The sequence below is a fragment of the Papio anubis genome, chromosome 16, assembly GCF_008728515.1.
Source record: "Papio anubis isolate 15944 chromosome 16, Panubis1.0, whole genome shotgun sequence".
Taxonomy (NCBI): Eukaryota; Metazoa; Chordata; class Mammalia; order Primates; family Cercopithecidae; genus Papio; species Papio anubis.
In genome coordinates, this window is record NC_044991.1 from 77503702 (window position 1) to 77520576 (window position 16875).

Consider the following 16875-nt stretch of genomic DNA (forward strand, 5'->3'; position numbering starts at 1 on the left):
AATTCCTGGGACCCCAGCTTCATTATCTCCCCAGGCAATGAGGTAGAGAGCAAGAAGGCAGGTGAGCAAGGACCAGCCTCTGCCACGCAGACACCCTCTTTCCGGCTTCCCTGTCCTCCCACTTTGCCCTGGGTTTGTGGACTTACTCTGGGCAGATCTCCATGACCAACCATCCCCTCCCTTGGCATGTCTGTCAGCACCCTTGGGGGAAAGAATTTAGAAAGGGGAGGGAGAAAAAGAAAGCAGGGTGCGAGAGGATGGTTCCCACACCTGTGTAAATAATTTGTCATCTTAAAATGCTCAAGTATGCTCACCTTTAGTGCCTGGTTCTTGGGCTTGTTTTCCTTGGCAAGGCCCCCACAGGAGTGGAATTTCGGCCGAAGGGAGCCCAATTGTCATCTTCTAAGCATGTTCCCAGGCCGGGGGCCGGGGAGGGCTCTGACTGATGCTCCATTTCCGTCCCCAGAAGTGCTGGAACGTTCCTGGGATCTAGGGAGCAGCCTCCAGTCCTGGAAGCTGTCCCAGATTTCTGGAATGTTGGAATTCAAACGGCCTCCTGCCCATTTTCCGGAGGAGGAACATGAGACCCAGAGAGGGGAAGGAGTTGGCCTGAGGTCATACGATGTGCAGAGGCGAGCTAGAGTTTGCCGGGAGAAGGTGCGGGTGTGTGGACAAGTCAGCATCTATCTCCCATTTTCAGGTAACAGCACCTCGACTTCCTACTGAACAACCTTCTCTTCCCTCTTCTCAGTCCATGAGGAGGGGGGTGCCCAGAGGCCTCTGTCTCCAGGGGTGGACATGTGACCAGGTCTTGCTCTAGTGATTGGTCCAGGGATGAGCACATGACTGAGCCTGCCCAATGAAACTTGATCCTGGGACTTTAGAGCTGGCCATGATTTGTGAAGGAGATGCCATTTTTCCATTGGAGGAAGCAGCACAGAGCTGGACAGGCTTTGAACTCCTAGATCCCACTGTACCTGAAATTAGGTGCCTTCAACTTTCCAGTTATGTGAGCCACTGCCTTTCTCATTTTTGGCTGAAAACAGTTGGGACTGGCTTTCTGTCCCTTCCATACAGAAGGTGCTGACTGACCCCTGCCCCATGGAAGAAGAGACTCCAGGCAGAGGAAATAGTGTGTATAGACACCCCAAAGCAAATGCCAAGCGGGGCACTCATGTGCCAAGGAGAAGGAGGAGGAGGCACCTGGGAGCTGAACTTAAGAGTTAGTCAGGTGGTCAAGGTGGGAGAAGAGGGTATCTTTAGCAGAGGAAACAACCGATGCAAAAGCTTGGAGGGGTGACTAGTTAGTGAAGATCAGCTATGTGCTGAGCTCGTGTTGGGTGGCAAGGGACACAGACGAAAAGGGCACAGTGGAATCCAGCTACTCCTCACCTGCCCCAACACAGTGCAGGCTTGTCTGCTTTTGGAGCCAAACCTGGACACCTCCGTGTCCTTCCCCTGGCAGAGTGCTGCCCGCGCTGTCTCAGACTCTCCAGCATCTCCTGGTTTGGTGATGTGCATCATGGGGAACACACAAGATTATTTTATAGGCTGCACAGACAAAGCATAAAATCACCTCGGGTCACATAGCGAGTTATTCTCCCTGCAAATTCTTTACAGTCTTTCCTTTATATCCAGGAGAGTCTTTGTTTGGTGCTAACCTGCCTCTAAGACCAAATACTTGCTAATCTCCCTTTGTGAAAAAGAGAGCAGGTCTCAGGCTCATTCATGTATCTAGCTAGACTTTTCAAAATGTCCTGTAGAGCTGCAGCACATATGAACGAAGCGTTCAGCTTGTCCCAGGCCTGTAATCGGCACCCCAGTGAGCAGACTGGACATCCCCACCCCCAGAGAGAGCTGCCCTCTCTCCCCTCCACTCATGTTCCCTCTAGGGATGCCACGATCCCAACTTGTATCACCACAGATGAGTTTCACATGTTTTTGAATTTTACATCTTATATGTTTTCTGTTTCTATACAAGTTTGCCTTTTCTAGAATTCCATATAAGTGGAATTCTATAATGTGTTATCTCAATTTGAGTCTGTTTTTTTTTTTTTTTTTCCTGCTCACCATGACACTTTTGAGATGCATATATGCTGTTGTGTGTATCCGTAGATGGTTCTTCTTTATTGCAGAATAGTGTTCCAGGGTATGGATGTACCAAAGCTTGTTCATCCATTCACTAGCTGAGGGATATTTGGACTGCTTCCAGTTTTTAGCCATTATAAATAAAGCCATTAGGCACATTTGCAAACAGGTTTTTATGTGAACATAAATTTTTGTTTATCTTGGGTAAATTTCTAGGAGTGGAATTGCTGGGCCAGGTGGCCAAGTGTATGTTTCACTTTTTCAGAAACCGCTGAGCTGTTTTCCAAGGTGTCTGTACCATTTTTCATCCCTACCAGGAATGTTTGAAAGTGTCAGCTGCTTCGTATTCTCACCAACACTTGGTGGTGTTAGGTTTTTGTGTGTGTATGTGTGTTTTACTTTTAGTCATTCAAATAGGTGATAGTAGTATCTCCTTGTGGTGTTAGTTTGCATTTCCCTAATGACTAATGATGTTGAACATCTTTGTATGTGTTTCTTTGCCATCTGTATATTTTCTTTGGTGTAGTATCTGCTCAAACTTTATGTCCGTTAAAAAAAAAAAACCAATTGTTTTCTTCTTAATAGATTTAGAGAGTTCTTTATATATATTCTGGATACTAGTCAAGCCTTTGTCAAATATGTGATTTGCAAATATTTTCTACTGTTCTGTGGCTTGTCTTTTTATTCTTTCAATAGGTAGACTTTAATAACATGGTTTTGTTTTCTTTGTAAGCATTTTTCTGGTTATCTTTGATTTGTGGCATGTATTCTTCGGTTTTTCAATTCTAGTGATAACACCAAATGTTTTCTTTTAAAATGAATTTATTTAAGTAAAAAAGTCAGTAAATTTGAAGAAACACATTAAATACGGAAGAGTAGAAGTGGAGAGTAGACAGCATAAAAATTGTGAAGACAGTTTCCAATTTGCATAACCAAAGTGCGGGCAGCTCCGATTTGTTCATCAACAAATCCTGATGGAGCCCCCACTGTCCACCAGGCTCTGAGCCAGGTGCTGGCGACACAGCACCAAACGAGACAGTTGTTTCTGCTCTTTTAATGCTGGCTTTTCTCCAGTGAGTCTCTCTTCATCTTTCAAAAGCCAATTTGAATGACCCTTCCTTCGTCCAGACCTTCCCTGGAATGTTTGTCACACTCTACTGCAACTTTCTATTTCTGTCTCTCCCAGGCAAGGGGCACGTCGGGCAGCCTCTGGTAGGGTTGCAGAGAGCTTGGTGCATAGATACTTCAATAAATAGCCTCTCACAGAGTACAAGCTATGATGAGGTGCTGAAGACCAGTCCCTGATTCCATTGGTTGAAACTAGCCAGGTCTACCCTGATGAAGGGGCCTGAGGACCCTCCCTCCTGCAATCTGGCTGACCCCATGCAAACCAAGGTCTCTCCCCTTGGCCTCCCCTCCCACAGATAAAGACACCAAGAGAAAAAGCCTCCCGAACCCACTGCCTTCAGCCTCTGCTATGTGCTTCCCATCCAGTGCCCATGGATGCCTTTCCTGCAAGGCTCAGTATTCACACAAACACTTTCCAGGCATCTTTGCTCTGACCTGCCCCAGGCCCACGACCTTCACCTTGACCTCTAACCACCTGTTTCTCCACTCCAGCACACCAGCCACCATTTGCCCCTCCAACATGCCCAGCTCATTCCCACACCTGGGCTTTTGCACTAGCTCTTCCCTCGTTCATTGCCTTCTCTGGCTCTCCACGTTCAGTTCTGAACTTCACGGACCCTCCTCAGAGGCCCTCTAGGTTATGCTACCAAAGCCCTCTGTCCTTTTTTTTTTTTTTTTTTTTTTGAGACAGGGTCTTACTCTGTCATCCAGGCTGGAGTGCGGTGGTATAATCATAGTTCACTGCAGCCTCCATCCCCCGGGCTCAAGTGACCCTCCTGCCTCAGCCTCCTGAATAGCTGAGACTACAGGTGTGTGCCACCACGCCCAGCTATTTTTTTTTTTTTTTTTTTTAAGTAGGGATAAGGTCTCAGTATGTGGCTCAGGCTGGTCTCAAAATTCTGAGCTCAAACAATCCTCCCACCTCGGCCCTCCGAGTGCTGGGATTACAGGAGTGAGTCACTGTGCTCAGACACCCCATGTATTTTTGATCCCTTCATTCTGTTTCTTTCCTTTGTAGCATGGAATGCGCTCATTTCTGAGTTTATTTTTGTGTTTGTTTCTTGTCTGTGTCCCCTGATGGAGTGGCAGTTCCATGAGCGATTTGAGTCTATCCTTCTCTCCGTCTCCCCAGTGCCCAGCACAGTGCTCAGCACACAGTCGGTACTCAATCAGAATTTGTTGAATCAATGAGAGAATGAATGAATGAGGTCATGAGCTCTCCCTTCTCTAGATGCACTCACGGCAAAGTTGAACCCATCTATCTGCCCATGAGTCAGGCTAGTTATCCTGTGGGCCCCTCCTGGGTGGGTACTGAGGGCTGCCTACTGGGTCCAGCCAGGCCTGTGTCTTGTCAGCTGCCCAGGCTAAGGGACTTTCCACTGTCCTTGGAGTTGGCCTGTGGAAAGTTGTTCTCAGGACCTCGTGAGCCCAAGGCCATGGATAGGGCTAGAGGTAGCTGCAAGGTACAGGGACCCCGGCGTGAAATTCCATCAGTTAACACTGTAAGTGAGGCTTTCCAGCTCCCTTTTGTCCTCCCTATGATGCCAAGGGGAGGGAGAAACTCCTCGTGGGGCTTGTGTGTCTTGAACACCTTCCTACCACCTGCTTTTTCTTCAGAAGAAACAGAGCAGATCTCAAGTACAAGCTGCCATCAGCAATAGTAGCTGGTTTTGTTTCACTTTTTTGTATATTTCACCAATTGTCTTCCATTTGCAGCAAGTGCCTTAGATTGGGAGCCTACGAGCAGATCCCTAACAGAATAATATGAAGGCAAGTAGCCTATTTGGGAGATGCCTCCAGAAAGCACTGGTAGGGAAGTGAGATTAGGGAGGAAGGGCTGCCAATCTCAAGAGCGCTACCAAGTCAGTAACCACGTAGGCAACTGGGCTCGGTCCTGCTGTGGCATGCTGGGAGCCCATGTACTAATGGAGTTAGTCCCCCTAGGGGAGGGGATCCGGTGGCCAGGGAACTGGGGAAGGGACAGGATGACTCAGGTCGTGCCTGTCATTGGTTGACAGCAGCCGCTTGGAGTGTTAGTTCCCAGCACATCCAGCCTGCCCCATGAGCAAAGCTCACAGGTGAAGGGGGCAGGTGCTGTCTGTGTTCACCAGAGAAAAGGGAGAGGGGGTATGGCCAGGGCACAGACAACAAAGGCCTCACAGTCAACACTGGCTCCTCATTTCCTTTAAAATTAAATTTTAGCAAGCATTTAAAAAGCGAATTGATGGGAAGAGTAGGTAATACCGGCAGGTGAAATGTGAACATGGCAAAATGCTGCTAGTTTTCAAGGCATCCAAAGCCCTTAATAGGCAAACAGGTGTTTTTCATGACCCACAAGAATGGCGTGTTTTGGGCGGTAACAACATTCCCCCTTTCCTCCCAGCATGCCAGACTCATGCCCACTCCTAACACTGCCCAGGACCCCTGGGAGTCCTGGAAATGGACCATGAGGCTTGGAGGCAGAAGCTCTGTGTGACTCGGGGTTTGCCCCTTAACATCTTTGGGCCTGTCTGTTAAAAGGGGATGTTCTCAAGTCACGTAAAAGAGTAAATGTGCAAAAATAGTCAAAGCAATGCTGAAAGAAGAACTAAGAGAGAGGACTTGTTCATTCAGACATTAGAATATATGACAAAGGCATAGGAAATAAAACAGTTTGGTATTGGCATATAAGTGGACAAATACATTATGGGAATAGAAGAGCATCCAGGAATTAACCCGGTTATCACCTGTACTACCTGCACTCATGGATGTGAAAGGATTTAGGAAAGGCAAGGCATTGGTGGGCATAGGATTCTCTGGATTATGTCTGGGCTGATGAAGAAGCTTCCAACAGACTCCCCACCTGTAGCCCCTCCCCTATAACCTACCAGGTATGGCACCAGGGACACTCACTCTCATGAGCTGCACTTACCCCTGCTCTGCTCTGGAAATATCAGAGCCTCCCACGCAAGATGCATTAGATCACAGTTGTCACCATTCCTCCTTTTGCAATTCTCTTTGATGCTTCTGATTAACCCAAGGAGAAAGTCTCAGGTGGGCGTGGCTGGACTTGAACACCTCTCCCACGTTTGCTTGTCTCCCTTTATGAGGCAGAGTAGACCTTAAGCTCAGAGCCTTCACCAGGCAACAGAATGCAGCTAGGATTTGGTAATGTTCTTTTGTGATTGTTGTTTTAAGGTTACTTTCTATTTATAGAAATGAAAAGTTGTTTCCTCTTTCTGATAGTAACACAAATTTTCCTTTAAAAATAATTTTTTCTGATCCATATTACAATGAGAATAACCTCCAAAACATGATGCTAACTGAAAAAAGCCAGACACAGAGGTCTTTTTATTTGGTGAGACAGGCTCTTGCTCTGTTGCCCAGGCTGGAGTGCAGTGGTGTGACCTCGGCTCACTGCAACCTCTGCCTCCCAGGCTCAATGATTCTCTCACCTCAGCCTCCCCAGTAGGTGGTACTACAGGTGTGTGCCACCACACCTGGCTAATTTGTATATTTTTCATAGAGGCAGGGTCTCCCTATTTTGCACAGGCTGGGCTCAAACTCCTGGGCTGAAGTAATCCTCTGCCTCAGTCTCCCAAAGTGCTGGGACTACAGGCATGAGCCACCATGCCTGGCCAGAAGGTCACATATTATATGATTCCATTCCCAGGAAATCTCCAAAATAGGTACATCCATTGAGACCAATGAAGAATGGTGGTTGTTAGGGGATTGGGAGCAACTGCTTAATGGTCACAGAGTCTCCTTTTGGGGTGATGAAAATGTTTTGTGGTCAGCTAGAGGTGATGGTTGCAAAATATAATACTAAAATGCCACTGAAATGTTCACTTTAAAACACTTAATATGATGCTATGTGAACTTCGTCTCAGTAAGTTATTTTTTAAAAAAACCAACTGAGTAAACCGAAAAATCAATTTACTTAAGCAAAGGTATGAATGGCTTTAAAGATGGCTTTTTTTTTTTTTTTTGAGACGGAGTCCTGCTCTGTCTCCCAGGCTGGAGTGCAGTGGCGCAATCTCGGCTCACTGCAAGCTCTGCCTCCTGGGTTCACGCCATTCTCCTGCCTCAGCCTCCCAAGTAGCTGGGACTACAGGCGCCCGCCACCATGCCCGGCTAATTTTTTGTATTTTTAGTAGAGACGGGGTTTCACTGTGTTAGCCAGGATGGTCTCGATCTCCTGACCTCGTGATCCGCCCGCTCTGGCCTCGCAAAGTGCTGGGATTACAGGCGTGAGCTAAAGATGGCTTTTTAGCTCTGTCTCCCAGGTGTGGGAGACACTGGCTAAGAGGATGAGTCTCACCACCACACATCGGCTCATACCTTGCCCAGGCCTGGAAGGTCCTCTGCTCACTGACGGAATCCTATACAACCCTGGGAACCCAGCTTAAGCCTCACCTCTGCAGGAAGCCCTCCCTGATTACACAGGTGGTCAGGCGGGGTCAGTCCTGTAGCCCTTCAGACCCAGGTGTGAATCCCAGTCGTGCCACTTACTAGTGGGAGGAGTCTCTTAACTTAGACATATTGTTTGACTAAGAGGGCCTCAGTTTCCTTATCTGGAAAATGGGGGCTTATGATAGTTCTTATCTCATTAGGTTGAGCTCCTACATAGAAAGTTTTAGGACAGAACGTGGGGAGATAAAGCTGCCCTTAATTCACACTTCAGTCTGGCACTGATCACATCATAGTTGCATTCCTTTTCCTCCTGTCTCCTACACTGTGGGTAAGGGCTCAGCCTTTGTAATCTCTGTAGCATGTTGCTGTACAGAACTCATGCACAGTAGGCCCCCAAGAAGGGCGGGTTGGCTGATGTGCAGAGGAACTCCCAGGATTCCACCTCTTCTCTCACCTCCACGGTCCCCACCCTAGTCCAGACCCTGCATGGCTTACCTGGACTATTGCGGTCTCCTCCTCCCTGGTTTCCTGGCTTCTGTCCTGAATCCTCCACCTCCAATCCATTCCCCACATGCAGTCGGAGAGATCCCGTGAGAACCTAAGTCAGATCTTGTCCCTTCTCTGCCCAGAAACTTCCCACAGCTCTCACCTTGCTTAGAGGAAAAGCCAAAGTCCTTTTCGTGGCTCATCCACTGTGGGACATGCCCCAGCCCCTCTCTGCTCTCTCTTCCTCCTCCCCCAGCCCTCGTCCCTACGACAGTCTTCTTGTTGCTCCGGCACTCCAGGTTCCACCTCAGAACCTTTGCATCTGCTATTCTGGTTTCCTGGAGCACTTTACCCCACATTACCCCACACGGCCCGCTGCTTACTTCCTCACCTCCTCCAGGCCTCTGCTCAAATAGCACCTGCTAGGGAAGCTTCCCCCTGCTTCCCAGGTTTTGCTGGACTCCGAAGCTCTTTTCTTCCCAGAGGCAAAGCCCTTGGCTGGGGTCCTGGGCCCAGCCTGGTGACTCAGGTGGAGAAGATGCTCCCAGGCCTCCCGCTGGATTTGGGGCCCAGGGTCAGCCATGGGGGTAGGCGGTACCTAGGCTGTACCTGGCGCAGAGGCCTCTGCCTTCCCCTGCCGTGGGAGGCAGCCCTGCCCTGCACACACGGGCTTCCAGGCTGCGGGTGGGAAAGCCCCACATCCTCCTCTGCTTACCTGACTCGAGCTGACTCAGACCCCCAGCCCTGGCCAGAGGGGAGCCGCAGCTGCTCCGCCCCTTGATGGGAAGCAGAGCTGTGGCTGTGAGGGCCTGGCTGGGCCAGACACTGACTCACCTCGCTCTATCCCGCCCCTGCGCTGGGAGCCACGCCTCCCTCTGGCCAGAACCTCTTGGCCCGTCTGCTGTGGGAGCTGCCCCAGGCGGAGTTTTCCTGAGGGGTGCCTTCTTGTGCCTCTCGGAGCCTTTCTGTTCCTTCAAGGCCCAGCTTGAGGGCCATCTCCTGCTGGGAAACATCAAATTCCCTGTGGCCAGAAGGGGAAAAGGATGTGGGAGAGGTAAAATAATAGTGATGATAATACCAGCAACAATAATGAAAACAACTGTTATATAAGAATCATAGCAGCTAGCCATGCTTACTATGTGCCAGGCACTGTGCTAAACACTTCACGTTTTAACTCATTCAGTCCTCACAATAGTCCTATGAGGTAGGAACTCTCGTTTCCCAAGGCACAGAGTGGTCAGTATCCAGCCCAAGGCTACCAGCCAGGCCGTGGGAGGAGGGGATGTGAATCTAGGCAGCTGGACATTGAGTGGCATTGAGTGGCATTCTCACCCCCAGCTCTGAGAGCCGAGTGGAGGCCCCGAGACTGGAATGCAGGGAGCTGGGAGGGAGGGGAGCCAGGTCCTGGGCTCTGTTCCAGTGCCCGTCCCCACAGCGGGATTTTGAGTCTCCCCAGGCAGAGGCCAGCCCCCTCTCTCCCGGGGAAGAACCTCACAGAGGGGGGGGCCCTGCCACAGCACAGGCTGGTGCTTCTTCCCTCCGTCGGGGTGGAGCTCAGAACAGAGGGTCTGGGCAGTCCACCAACATTGCCCAGCCCCGAGTGATGCCAGCCCCTGCTCTGGGCAGCCACTGAATAGGAATTTACACAGGTAGGGCAGGGACCATGGCGTGGGCACTTAACTCATTAACGCTGCCAGCCACACTGTGAAGCGGGGACAGTACAAACATCTGTTTTACAGAGGAGGAGACTAAGGCTCAGAGGGCGACAGGACTTGCTCAAGGCCACAGAGGTAGAACATGGCAGGAGTGAATTTGAACCCAGGATTGTTCTGATGCCACACAGTCAGAGTCCCTTCTACTGGGTGGTGACACAGCATCTCAGTGAAGAATGGGGCAGGGTGGGAAGCAGACACAGGAAAAAGCCTGGAGCCTCAGTTCACATCACCCTCTCCCTCTGGCCTTCCACTAACCTGTATTCACCAGTCCATCTTTTCATTCCTTTACCCATATATCCACCTACCTACTCATCCACACATTCATCCACCATCCAAACATCTCTCCATCTATCCTTCCATTATTCCATCTATCCTTTCCGTCCAATTCTCAGCCATCCATCCACCCATCAAGACTTCCCTCCACTTGTCCTTCTATTCATCCACCCATCCATTCTTCTATCCCTCTTGCCTTCTATCTATCCATCCTTCCATTCATCCATCTGTCCATCGGTTCAAATATCATCTATCCACCTATCCTTCCTTCCAACCTACAATCCATCCATCCATCCAACCATCCGCCCACCCATTCATCCATCCAGTCATCCACCCACACATACATCCGTCCATTCATCCGCCCACCCACCCACTCATCCTCACAGCCACCCACACATCCATTCATCCATACAACCCACAAATGTCTATTTGAATGACAGCTGTGATGCCCAAGCCTTGGGGTTGCCATGCCTTGAGCCAGAAGAAACACGCCTAATTAGGTTCCTGTTTATTTGTTGTTCCAAGAAGGTTAATTGTGGGCTTTGTAAACAGCCGTTTGATGGCTGAGGAGTTACTTTAGGAGGACAGTTAAAATAAACAATCACTGGGTGGAAAATAGTCAGTGCTGGTACACGGCGGGTCTGGAGTCATGGCCTGCCTTCCAGAGGAACGATGGGACTGAGTTCCAGTCAGTGCAGAGGCTTTGAGTCAGAATGATGGGAATGCTGGCAGTAACAGCTCATCTGTGTTGGGTGCCTACTGTGTGCCAGATGCTGTGCCAAGGAGTCCTCACAGCAACTCCAGGTGATGGCAACCATTATGGCCCCGATTTATGGGTAGGGAGACTGAGGCTGGGGAAGAGGAAGCTGTGTGTCCAGGGTCACGTGTCTGAGAAGTAGCACAGCCATGACACCGATCTAGACCTGACTCTGTGCAATAATAATGATAACAATAGCAAATAATTACATAGTACTTACTATGTGCCCAGCACTGTTCTAAGAGCCTTTTTTGCCTGTACCCTATGAGGTCAGAACTAAATATCATCCCCTCTTTTACAGATGAGAAAACTGAGGTTGGAGACACGAAGCAACTTGCTAAGAATTTTTAAAAGTTAATTATCTGGGCCCAAAGTCTTACTCTTGATCATGTTATTCAGTGGAATGTACTTTCTATGCATTTAACTTAGATCCAGCCATACATGATCTGCCAGACATTTTTTAAAAAATAATTTTTCATCTATTTTATATCTCTAAAAATACTGCAATATTATAACTTATGTGTTTTTTAATACTTGCTGCTGAGGTTGGTAAAATGTTTCTGTAAAGAGCCAGATAATAAATGTTTTAAGATTTGTGGGCCATACCATCTTTATTGCAACTACTTAACTCTGCTGTGGTGCAGGAAAACAGCCACAGACTGTATGTCAGTAAATGACTGTGACTGTGTGCCAATAAAACTTTATTTACAAAAACAGGTGGTGGGCCAGGTTTGGCTCAAGGGCTATAGCTTGCCAACCCCTGACTTTGCAGTACACACGTGTTTATATTTACCAAACCATGTTCTCTGCCCTTTTATGAATGAGATAAAAGCTTTTCAAGTGTGATTTCAACCAGGCCATTTCACCTCCAGGCCATTTGCTCACCACATGCCCTATATACTGTTTAGCAATTTGCCCACTATTGGCAATTTTGGAAGGAATTTGCAAATTACTTGAATTAACCTGCTTTCTTCATTTGCAATATCAGTAAATTAATGACAACTGTGAGGGGCACTCAACTTGGCTGATCACCCCAGCAGGGACACTGAGGATACTTCATTCCAAATCTGTAAACTTTGAGCTTGAAAAAAAAAATTGAAAAGTGAAAGTGAGAAGTTCTGTAGCTGGGGTTCTATTACTGTTTTCTATTGGTGACAAGAACAAGGAAATGAAAGGATGATATGGGAGGGGTGTTACAAAATGTACTCAGAGCTAGTGGGAAGAGAACAGAGTAGTGTCAGAAAGATCCCTTTTCCCCGTTGTCCCCACCTCCTTCCCATCAGTGTTCATTTCCCAACCTCAGAAAAGTTGTGAGCCTGGGTAAAACAGCATGTGGCCACTCCAAAGTTAAAAGACAAATGGTAACCTAGGTAAAAATATTTGAAACATAAATGTAGACTGTGAATTTATTTCCACAGTATATAAAGAGTTCCTGCAGAACAATAAGAAGAAAACCACAAACCCACTAGAATAATGGGTAGTGGGTGTGAACAGGCAATTTACATAAAATACAGATGGCAAATAAACATGCAAGATGTTCAATCGTGCTGGTAATCAGGCAAATGCAAATTAAAACAACAATGCAAGAACATTTGCCATGCCTCATGTTGACATGAATGAGATTGGTGATGTAAAGCATTAAATTAAGGAGACTGGGAAATGGTCACACTGATATACTGCTGGTGGTGGTGTAAATTGAAACAGCCTCTCCAGAAGACAATTTTTACAGTAGCCAGTAAAACTGTAAGTTCACATTTTTGGGGGGAACACTGCAGTTCCGTGATGTGGCATCTCCCTTAGTGAAACATCCCCACACAGGCACAAGGAGTATGGTCAAGATGGCCACTGGGAGCAACCTAAATATCCATCAGTTGAGGAAGGGTTAAACACCCTGCAGTGGTCTGAGGCTCCCCATCTTTTGAAGTGCAGTCTACTCACCTCCATCACTGATGTTGAACCTGCTAGGTGCTCACTCTTCCAAGCATCTCTTGCAGCTAGTGGGTGGTCACATGACCCAGGTTCCACCAATCAGACATGCCCACTGAGACCTGGAAGCAGGGATAGTTCAGGGTCAGCAGAGAGGGCTTACTGATCCAGTGTTGGGTGTGATTTGGGGTACTGTCCCTGCTGACCTTAAGCCTGGTTCTCCAATCCCCCCAAGCTCCCCAAATCCCCTATTTTATTTTGAACTTTCACTGAAGTATAGCACACATAGAGAAAAATGCACAGGTCGTAAGCAATAACTTCACGAGCCTTCATAAGTGAGTACATTTGTGTAACCAGCCCTTCATCAAGAAACAGAATATTCCAGTTCCTTTAAGCTTCCCTTATGCCCTCTTCCAGTCACGACTTCCCCGAGGCTAACCAAGGCGAGTTGTGTCTATTTCTAGTGCTTTATATAAATGGAACCAAACGATGTGTGCTTGTTTGTGTCTGGCCTTTTTCCCTTAATGTTCAAGTCTTTGAGATTCACCCATGCTGTAGCGTGTGGTTGCAGATCTTTCATTCTCATTGCTGGGCAAAATTCCATAGTCGGAACAGTGTCTGAGTGTGTCTCTGTTCTTTCATTCATTCTCCTACTGATGGACATTTGGGTACTTTCTAGTTAGGGGAGATTTATGAATAGGGCTGCTATGAACATTTGTGTGTGTCTTTTTTGGTGAAAATCTGTCTGCACTACTATTGAGTGTAGTCCTATCGTTGAGTCTTATGACAAGTGTATGCTTCACCTTATTAAGTTGCCAGTGTCTTCTGAAGTGCTTGCACCATTTTGCATTCATGTATGAGGGTTCTTTCTAGATGTTCCATATCTTCATCAACTCTTGGTATTTTCCATATTTTTCATTTTAGCCATTCTAGTGGGTGTACAGTGGTTATCTCATCAAGGTTTTCATTTGCATTTCCCTGCTGAGCAAGGATATTGAGCACCTCTGTGTGTTTATTGATCCTTTGGGTATCCCCTTTTGTGAAATGCCTGCTCGAGTCTTGTCCATTTTTGTTTATTGGATTGATTGTTATTCCCCCCATAAAGTACTTTGAATAGACTGCTTCTCTGTTTAAATTACTGTATTAGCCAGGGCTTTCCAGAGAAACAAAACCCAACAGTTTGGGTGTGTGTATATATATTTATATTTAATTTAATTTTTAAAGGGATTGTAGAAGCTGGCAAATGTGAAATTTGTAGGGCAAGCCGGTAGACTGGGGACTCAGGCAAGACTTCTATGATACAGACTTAAGGCAGAATTCCTTCTACCAAAAGCTTGGATTTTGCTCTCAAGGCCTTGAACTGATTGAATGAGGCCCACTCACATTATCAAGTCCACCTACAGGAGATCTTTTATTTTTATTTTTATTTTTATTTATTTACTTTTTTGAGATGGAGTCTCACTCTGTCGCCCAGGCTGGAATGCAGTGGTGCGATCTCGGCTCACTGTAACCTCCACTTCCCAGGTTCAAGTGATGCTCATGCCTCAGCCTCCCGAGTAGCTGGGATTACAGGCGCCCCCCACCATGTTGGGCTAATTTTTTCGTGTTTTTAGTAGAGATGGGGTTTCGCCATGTTGGCCAGGCTGGTCTCGAACTCCTGACTCAAGTGATCTGATCTACCATCCTCAGCCTCCCAAAGTGTTGAGATTACAGGCGTGAGCCAACATTCCTGGCTCAGAATCTTTTTTTTTTTTTTTTCTTTTTTTTTTGAGACAGAGTCTTGTGTTGCCCAGGCTGGAGTGTGCAGTGGTGCAATCTCGGCTCACTGCAACCTCTACCCCCTCAGGTTCAAGCGATTCTCCAGCCTCAGCCTCCCGAGTAGCTGGGACTACAGGCGCCTGCCACCATGACCGGCTAATTTTTTTTTTTTGTATTTTTAGTAGAGATGGGGTTTCACTATGTTGGCCAGGCTGGTCTTGAACTCCTGACCTCATGATCCGGCCGCCTTGGCCTCCCAAAGTGTTAGGATTACAGGCGTGAGCCACCAGCCCAGCCCAGAATATCTTTATAGCAACATCTAGACTCATGTTTGACCAAACAACTGGGCACTGTAACCTGGTCAAGTTGACACGTAAAATTTAATGATCACAATTACCCAGAGCTGTTTATGTTGCGCTCAACTCTCAGCTCTATCTAATCTACTGTGAGAATACACACATACTCACACACATGCGCACACTACCAACAACAGTGGTAGACATTTCATTGTAAGTGCGTAGAAGTAAATCTGGAAGGATGCTAAACTCATTACATGACCCGGTTGGGGAATGTCCAGGATGGACATCAAAGGGTATTTTAACTATAAACTGTAGCTGTAAAAATATTTTTTAAGAATATGATAATGGGTTAATTGTATAATTAAAATTAATATTTAAGTGGCAAAACTTTTAAAAGAAAACCAAAGGAGTCATTGAGTCCCCATTACTCATTCAGCAAAAATTTGCTGAGCACCTACTATGCTTCGGTTGTTGGAGACACTGTGGATAAGACAGATCCAGTCTCTATCTTGGTGGAGCTGATGTCATAGTGGAGAAGACAGGCAATAAAGAAGCAAACAGGGAAATAGCAGATGATTTCAGAAAGTGTTCAGGAGTATTCTGAAAGCAAGTAAGCCATGTGCAGGGGCACAGTATGAATGGGGACAGGGTTATGTTGGTGTGGGAGGTCAGGGAAGGCCTCCCTGCAGTGATATTTGAGCTCAGCCCTGAAAGAGGAGAAGGAGCTGGAAGAGCACACCAGGGGACCAACTCGGCACATGCAAAGGTCCTGTATTAGTCCATTCGCATGCTGCTAAAAAAGACATACCCGAGACTTGGTAATTTATAAAGGCAAAGAACTTTAATGGACTTATAGTTCCACTTGTCTGGGGAGGCCTCACAATTGTGGCCGAAGGTGAAGGAGGGGCAAAGGCACGTCTTACATGGTGGCAGGCAAGAGATTGGTGCAGGAGAACTGCCCTTTATAAAACCATCAGATCTCTTGAGACTTATTCACTATCATGAGAACCACATGGGAAAGATCCACCCCCATGATTCAATTACCTCCCACTGAGTCCCTCCCACTACACATGGGGGTTATGGGAGCTACAAATCAAGATGAGATATGGGTGGGGACACAGCCAAACCATATCAGATCCTGAGGCAGGAATGAACCAGATGAGCTGGGATGAGAACCCAAGCAAGCTTCTGACTTGGAAACCGACGCTCAGAGAGGGATACAGACAACTCAAGGCCACAGCACTGGACGTGGCGTAACTAAACGAGAATAGAGCAGTGTGCTGGTACAGAGCTGCCAGTACAGGAAGGAGGCCTCTGAGCTGCTCGAAGGGCTCTATCTGCACTCCCCCACAGAAATCCCCTTATGATCAGAGCCAAACATTGGAGACCTAGCCCCCAGGCTTGTGCCAGCCTTGCCCTGTCAGCCAAGGCCAGTATCCCCACTGAGGGGCATCTGAGGGCTCCGTACTCTTTGCCTCTGAGTTGAAGGTCAACAGAGGCTACCACTGCTGTTTTACCTAATTATATAACAGAGACCAGGGAGGAAGGTGTCTGGGATAGATGCTTTACCTGCACCATCCCACCGAATCCGCTAAGAACCCCATGAAGCAGTATTATTATTCCCATTTTGCAGTTGGGAACACTGAGACTCAGAGAGATCAAATACCTTGACTCCAGAGCCTGTATTTTTTTTTTGAAACAGGGTCTGGCTCTGTTGCCCAGGCTGGAGTGCAGTGACATGATCTCAGCTCACTGCAACCTCCACTTCCTGGGCTCAAGCCATCCTCCCACCTAAGCCTTCTGAGTAGCTGGGATTACAGGAGCATACCACCACACCAGGCTAATTTTTGCATTTTTTTGTAGAGAGGGGGTTTTTCATGTTGCCCAGGCTGGTCTCAAACTCCTGAGCTCAAGAGACCTGCCTGCCTAGGCCTCCCAAAGTGCTAGGATTACAGGCATGAGCTACCGCACCTGGCCCAGACCTGCATTCTTTACCTTTACAGTCTAGACCCTGCTCCTATAGATCCCCAGGCAAGAGCGAGACCATCTTTTT